At 50.3% G+C, this 6,181-nt stretch overlaps 1 long non-coding RNA gene across 1 annotated transcript; it reads left to right on the top strand.

Annotated features, from left to right (window-relative positions):
• The first annotated feature begins 1,943 nt into the window (after nt 1-1,943).
• Nucleotides 1,944-5,977, top strand: LOC115292126. Its single transcript, XR_003908815.1, has 3 exons — nt 1,944-2,012; nt 4,550-4,798; nt 5,194-5,977. It is a non-coding gene; the product is annotated as an uncharacterized LOC115292126 (long non-coding RNA).
• Nucleotides 5,978-6,181: the final 204 nt, after the last annotated feature.

A 6,181-nucleotide genomic window follows, 5' to 3' on the forward strand; every position in this document is an offset into this window, starting at 1 on the left:
TTCCAGCATCTCTCTGGCTCCAATCCAAGCTTGAATCAGTGATTACAGATGAGAGGGACCAACAGAGAAGGGAGAGAGGTTTCTCAGGACCACCAATCAACCGAAAGGGATGGAGTTATTTTGAAATCATTCTGCTTTAAAATTCTGTTAGCCAGGCTGGAGGCCAGGAATTTCTTTGCATTTCTATGCATGGTTATTTTATGTACCGAAGGTGAGTCTAGCTCTCCACTTACGGTAGTGATACAGTTTCCTTTTCAAAAGCAAATTGTTTAAAGTGCTCCCCAAAAAGGTCGGTTTCCAAAAGAAAAGCATTCAGTGAATGACACAGGTAAAATACAGAAGGGGCAAAACTTCAAATAGTGACCTGCAGTGGCTTCCACTTTGGGCAACACTAACTCAGTGACTAAGGCTGTGAAAACATGCACCTGGGTTCCAGTTCGGGCCTTCCAAATGACCAACGGCTTTTTGAACTTACAGCCTCGGTGCCTGCAGAGACCTGAGTCCGTGAGATCAGGGAAGCCCAGGGCCTGGCACCAATGCGGGGGACTCCAGAGGGGACGCAGGGAGGGGCCCGGGATGGTCTCGGCCACCTCCCCACCCAAACCAGGCAACGCCTTCAACCTCCTCCCTCCGACTCGTGTGACGTACATAATGTAGTTGCACACACGCACCGCGTTTTTGCTTCAGGGATCGGCTGAGCCCGGCAGCCGGCGCCCTCCGCCGTGACTCAGCATCCCCGGCGCGAGCTGCCGCTCGGCTCCCATCGGCGATCCTACCTGCAGGAGGCCGGCGCCCCGGCGGAGCGGGATACAAATCCCACCGCCACAGGCTGAGTTTTACTTTTTCATCTTTTTTTCCCTTTAACTTCCCAAAGTGTGGGGTTAAAGGGTACCTTTTGAGTAGGTAAAATAAACTTGGATAGATAAATCCAGTGAAACATTGGTTGTAAGAGTTTTTGTCCCTCTGTATTGACTTTGAGGGGGAATCAAAGAGCTTGGGGTTTAAATAAAGAGGCCTGATGCTTCTCCCGGGTTCCTTCGGCCAGGACCCATCCGGGGCCATGTGCCTGGTCCTGTGCTGTGCGCTGAAGGTATAAAGCCGAAAGGCCTGCAGAGTTTTGACCAGCTAGAGAGGGGACCAGCTGTCGACCGAGGGTGTTGTGATCTCCGCCAGACCAGGTGGCCTTAGAGGGCCTCACCCTTTGTTTTCTGATGGTGCCAGGCTGTTTGGCTTGCAAGGAATGGAAATGGAAATGGAAATCGAGTTCTCAGGTGACAGGCTGACTGTAATGGTCACCACAGCACTTGTAGGCAATTGTGCCCTAGAGACACCCCTGGCTGTCCGTCCTCTCACCACCCTTCCCCACCTCCTCTGGGCCCTGGCAGGTGGACTGCAGTGTTGTGCATCTGCTGAAATGCCTTGCATTTTGACTTCCAATCGAATTGGTCTTTGGGTGGCACGGGCAGATCAGAGTGAGGGAGGAGAGAGCTGGGGGGTCTGTAACCCTTCGCTTCTTCCCTGTAGGGCCAACTGGCCCAACTGCACCCTTGTCCAGAGCCCCCAGTTCCTGTCCCGGCACCCTCTTGAGACATTGCTGGGTGTCTGGCTAACTGCCCCTCCCTCACCCCAAGCCAGGAATGGTATAGGCTCCTCGAGGGCACTAGCCCCAGGGTGCCCACCATCCTTTGTTGGTGTCCCTGCATCTCACCCACACCCATTTGTAAGTGGTCCCTTATGCTCTCCTCAATGAGCCAAATGAGTGTCCAGTCTGCTCCCAGACTGCTACCTGGTTAGAGTGTTCAACATGTGCCCAGCTGCTCTCTGCCTTTTCTATCCATGAACTCATTCAGTTTCATCACAATCCCATGAGGTAGACACCAATATTAACCTGCTTCACAAAAGAGGAAACTAAGGCAATGAATTGCCCGAGTTCACACAGGAGTAAGCCGCAGGGCCAGCACCCACACACCCAGGCAGCGCAGCTCCTGATGTTAGCGTCTGCGTCAGGACACGTAAGGAAGTAGGAGCGTATGTGTCTGCTTTTGCGGAGAGCACAAGCCCAGGCCACACACGTAGGCTTCTGGAGTCTGGTGTGTCACTGAGAAACAGAGAGATCCTCCACGCCACTCTGAGGATCCCTCACTATCTCACAGCTCCCAGGACTGCCCCACCACTGTCACTCAGCCACACTGTTTCTGCCCGCCCTGTCGCCAGCACCCTGCCCCTCTCTGCTTTCCTTCTCTTGCCCCCGTCGCTTCTGCCCAGGCCCTTTTCTGTGTGCCCTTTAATTTCTACCCTCCACCACCTCCTGCCCACTCAACCCCCAAACCCCCACCCAAGGGAGGTCCCGCTTGACGGGGCCAGCCACCAGTCAGGCGGTCTGCTCCACTCTGCTAGTCACTGGCCTGGCCCTGGGTCAGGAGCTGTATGGTCACCACAAAGGGGTGGGGGTCAGTGGAACGCCACCATCGGCCACACTGCAGGATTGGTTCATGGGTGAGAAGACAGGCCAATCTGCCAGGGCAGAGATGTGGGCATTCTCGTGGGGGATGACAGACAGACCTTCTCACCGCTCCTAACCGCTCCAGAGACCCCGGCCACGCGCTGGCTCTCCCTAAGACCAGGAAGCTGTGGCCAAATACCTCTCGTATACCACCATGAGCTAGGTGAGGCAAGACTCAGTTTCTCAGGAGCGCCGCGGCAGACTCAGGCCCCAGGCCTGTCCCAAGTCCTTCCCTGTGCACGCCCACCCCAGTCAGTAGCTACGGCCGGAGTGAATGGGCCACCTGTACACAAGGACAAAACCAGGCTGGTGACACACAGAAGCCACTCAGCACCCCTCCTCTGATCTCTCCGGGTGTCACAGCCCCCGGATTCTGAGAGACTCCTCTGTGAACATTCCTCATGCGTCCTCCACTCTGGCTCACCAAACTTGCCACAGGTTCCACACATAAAGCATTCATGGTGTCCCCTCAGCCTGAAAAGTTTTTCCCTCCTTTCTCCCAGCAAAGTACTTTCCATTCAAGAAAACCTCCCCAGATCCTCCAAACTGGATCCATGGCCTCGCGCCTGGGCCCTGACTGCTTGGTTCTCTGTAACAACACTCACCATGGCCTGCTGCCAGTTTTTAGCTGTCTGTCTCCTCTTAACCACAAGCTCCTCAAGAGTAAGGCTACTGGCTGATTCCTTTTTATTGTTTAGGCCCTTCCGCAGACCAGGAACATACTAGACAGTCCCAAATGCTATTTAAAAAGTGAATAGACAAAGAGCTAGGAATATAACCAGAAAATAGCAATCAGGAGAGTGACTGTTGTTTCCCACGGGGAACAGAGAGGAGGGGTGGGGGAGGGAGGAACAGGAAAGGAGGGAAAGCCAGCCCAAGGGTGTGATACCCGCGGGTCGCCACGGGGCCATCTGGGGCCTAATCCCACTGCAGGCTTCTGAGGAACCATGTAGAAGGACCTGAGAATTGCCCACCTCACAGACGGAGGAGTGGGGGCCTTCACCCTTCAGTTCCCATCCCCCACTGATCAAAGTTTGCCGCACAGCCTGGTGATTCCCTCACACATCCAGAAGGCAACCAGGCACAAGTGGGTCCACCCTGCAGGGTCAGGGAGCAAGTGCATGATTCTCAGCGAAGTTCAGGTGAGAGCAGTTGGGCCACACATGCACAGAGCTGTAGCCACAGCAGCGGCCAGAGTGGAAACCAGCAAGAAGGAAACTAAGCATCTATGCGCGTCTACGGAAGGTGTAGACATGAAGGCTAGAAAAGCAGGGGGCAGGTTATACTGTGGAGGGCCTGGAAAATCAGCCTCCGATGTAACGTGGTGGGCTTCCCAGAGCCGTTGCAAGTTTCTATACAATGCAGTAATATGTATGGCAACACCAACGGATGGCTTGAGTTAGCTGTGGTCTCGCCCCCCCCCTCCAGGGACCCCGCAGCCCTCTCCCCAGACCTCTCCAAATGAACAGAATTTAGTAAAAACCAGTGCAACTGCTGGACCCCTCTTCCCATCAATGCATAGCCACGTGGGACAGGGTGCTTGAGTCAGAAATACTAAGCCCTAGTTTGTGCAGCCTTCTCTCTCTCCTCCCATGACAAAATCCCCATAAACATATTGTTAAATATTTAGTTCTCTGTGTGTACCGTTAAGATCTCAAGAAAGAGGAGCCTGGGAACCTTTAAGAAAAAAGCCAGGCATGAGGGGCTTCCTTGTTACAGCCCAGCAGGGTCTTTAGCTGCTGAGGAAGTAATTCCATTCTAAGTTCCAAAAAGCTTTAGAAAAAAATGATAGGGGAAAGAAAACACCTCCAAACTGGTAACGAATCAAGAGGATTTGCCAGGTGTCAAATGCCATGATCCTCCTTTTTCAACTTCTCCAGCAATTCAGTCGGGACATCTACAATGAGGGCGGGCTCGGTGGGGGCATCCAACACATTCTGTGTTCACTGTGTTTCTCTATTTTACCTCTGGACGCTGGTGGCACATTCATGTGAATCTCCGTTGCTTTCTTTGTCCTTTTGAGATAAATTGGATTTTCTTGAACAGATCGAGATCAAAGGCAAGGGGAAAGATTAAGATTTCTTTTCTTGAGCGTGAGTTCCAGCCTGGAGTCACCAAGTGTTTTCAGTGGTGATGACACTACGCAGACAAGATTACAGAGTTCTGGTGTGAAGTTTAATCAAAATTGCTCATCTGATCAAGGGCACTGTCACTGGTGGTGACAATGGAAGTTACCCATCACCCAGAAAGTCTGCTTCTGGGAATTTATCCTGAGGAACTAATGGAGAATGTGGGGTAAGATTTAGCTGCACAGATACTCACCAGACTGCTCTTTGAAAGAAAATTTAGAAACAATGTAAATTCCCAAAAGAGGGGGATTAGCTAAAGATAGTATCACATACCGTGGAATACTATGTTCCATGCTGCCATAAATGTAAACACACACACACACACACACACACACGCACATTTATGTATTATGCTTTGACGTAAAGTGAAAACAATCTGTGGTATTCTCCAGATTTGGGTAGATGGACTTATGAGTAGTTTACACGTTCTCCTTGGTGGATTTTTCCATTCTGAGCACGAACTGCGGTTGTACTATAGAAAGAATAACTAAAGAATAGTCCTACTTGGGGGGAGTCCCATGGCTCATGTACAAGCTGATCAGAATTTCTCTCTTTTTCCAGGCTCGGCTCATAGGATAGTTTAGTCCAATTGACTTCTATCCAGCTTCACTAGACTCGCCAAGTACTACACACTTCTGGGGACACAACAGTAATGGTGAGATGTGGTTCCTGGTCTTCAAGAACTCATGTCAAGTGGGAACACATATGCCTCAGCAGCAAGTCAACAAAAATCTAAGGGAAGCCTAGGATTTGAAGCACAACTGTCCCCATCGCCCAAGATCAGATACTACAGTGAAGTGCTTTGAAAGGCAGCTCTATGCTAACATAGGCTCCCAAACGCCTCCCGTCATAGCCTCCCCTCAGATGGGTCAGCTCACAGGAAAAGCTACGTGTTCTCATGAGAGCCAGCATATAGAATGTACAGCATGTGAGGAAATGGCTACAAGCTTCTCTATGGCAGGCACATGTCGGAACCTGAGTAATGCTGTGGCCAGCCTTCCAGCAGCAATACCCTTCTGATATAGTAATATTTTCCTCCTGTAGAAGAATACTACAAGACACTCTATTAAAGGAAGATGTTTCACTTTCCTTTATACTAGATGTTTTAGATCTGGTCTGAATTTCAAGTGTACCCTGTACCAATTTTTTTTTAATTGCAATTCCATGTTGCCCCCTAGTGTTCATCTGTATGATTGCATCCTGTTGTAATAGGCAAGGATGAGGGGCAGGGAAGTCTGGGTCCTTGACTTCCCCAGAAGGGGAAAAATAAATGTAGTGGATATGTATTAGGACTTGCAAAAGTACACAAATAACAAATAACAGCCACATAAATTTCAAAATATAAGCCATGGCTCTATTTTTTCTGTAACAAAATTAAATTCTAGTTTTTGATCAGGATACTAATAGGTAATATTTAGTACACACTTACCATGTGCCAGGCACAAAGCTATGTGCACTGCGTATGTTAACTCACTTAATGCTCACAACCATCCTAAGAGGGGAGAACTATTAGGGATGACGTGCTCTCAGTTTACCCTCAAAAGTAAAC

The sequence above is a fragment of the Suricata suricatta genome, chromosome 5, assembly GCF_006229205.1.
Source record: "Suricata suricatta isolate VVHF042 chromosome 5, meerkat_22Aug2017_6uvM2_HiC, whole genome shotgun sequence".
NCBI lineage: Eukaryota > Metazoa > Chordata > Mammalia > Carnivora > Herpestidae > Suricata > Suricata suricatta.